Below are 1,544 nucleotides of genomic sequence, written 5' to 3'. Positions count from 1 at the left end.
AGATAGATGAATTGAGTCAATTTTCTTTAAAGTCAGAGGCTAGCATGCCCTTAGCTATCATTTGTAGTGCTTAAGTTATCCTACTCAGTTCTCAAAGCAACCTTGTGAGGTATTTCTTCATTAATTCAACAAACATTTAAAAAATATTTGCATATAGTATTGTTCAGTAAGTCTTCATCATTATCCTCAAGGATGGTGAACATTTTCTCATAGCTCCACTAGGCAGTGCCCTCTGTGTGGGGACTCCAACCTCACATTCTTCTCTGTGCTGCCCTAGTAGGGGTTCTCCATGAGAGCACTATCCCAGCATCAGGTTTTTTCCTGGACATTCAGGCTTTTCCATACATCCTCTGAAATCTAGGTGGAGACTCCCAAGCTTCAACTCTTATACTCTGTGCACCCACAGGCTCAATACCACATAGAAGTCACCAAGTTTTATAGGTTGCATCCTCTGAAGTAGTGGCCTGAGCTGTACCTTGTACCCCTTCGGGTCATGACTGGAGTTGGAGCAGCTGAGATGCAGGGAGCAGCGTCCTGAGGCTGAGTGGGACCCTTGGCCTGGCCCACAAAAACCCTTTAGTCCTCCTAGGCCTTCAGGTCTGTGATGGAAAGGGCTGCTGTGGATGTCTCTGAAATGCCTTCAAGGCCTTTTCCCCATCATCTTGGCTGTTAGCACTTGCCTTCTTTATAGTTATACAAATTTTCTCTAGCATGTGGTTGCTCAGCAGCCCACTTGAATTCTTCTCCTGAAAATGGGCTTGCCTTTCTACCACATGGCCAGGCTTTGGTTTCTAAACTTTGATGCTCTTCTTTCCTTTTTAACATAAGTTCCAGTTTTAGGTCATTTCTTTGCTCATACATATGAGCATATGTGGTCAGAAGCAGCCAAGCCACTTCTTAAATGCTTTGCTGCTTAGAAATTTCTTCTGTTGGATAACCTAAATAAATCACCACCCTCTAGTTCAAAGTTCTTCAGATCTCTAGAGCAGGGGCACAGTCCAACCAAGTTCTTTGCTAAGGCATAGCAAAAGTGCCCTTTGCTCCAGTTCCCAATAAGTTCCTCATTTTCATGTAAGGCCTCTTCAGCCTGGCCTTTATGTTACATCACTATTAGTATTTTGATTACAACCATGTAATCAGTCTCTAAGGTGTTCCAAACTTTCCCTCATCTTCCTGTCTTCTTCTGAGCCCTCCAGACTCTTCCAACCTCTGTGTGTTGCTCAGTTTCAAAGTCACTCCCACATTTTCAGGTATCTTTATAGCAGTTCCTTATTTCTTGGTACCAATTTTCTGTATTAGTCCATTCACTCATTGCTATAAAGCAATATCTGAGACTGGTTAATTTGTTTTTTAAAAAGAGATTTCTTTGGCTCATGGTTTCACAAGCTGTACAGGAAGCTTGTAGCTGGCATCTATTTGGCTTCTGGGGAAGCCTCAGGAAACTTATAATCATGATGGAAGGCAAAGGAGGAGCGAGGCTTCTCACATGGTGGAGCAAGAGAAGGAGAGAGAGTTCAGGGGAGGTGGCATAAACTTAAAAAAAA

The sequence above is a fragment of the Saimiri boliviensis genome, chromosome 6 (genome assembly GCF_048565385.1).
Source record: "Saimiri boliviensis isolate mSaiBol1 chromosome 6, mSaiBol1.pri, whole genome shotgun sequence".
In the NCBI taxonomy this organism is placed as follows: domain Eukaryota; kingdom Metazoa; phylum Chordata; class Mammalia; order Primates; family Cebidae; genus Saimiri; species Saimiri boliviensis.
This window is presented reverse-complemented; position numbering follows the sequence as displayed.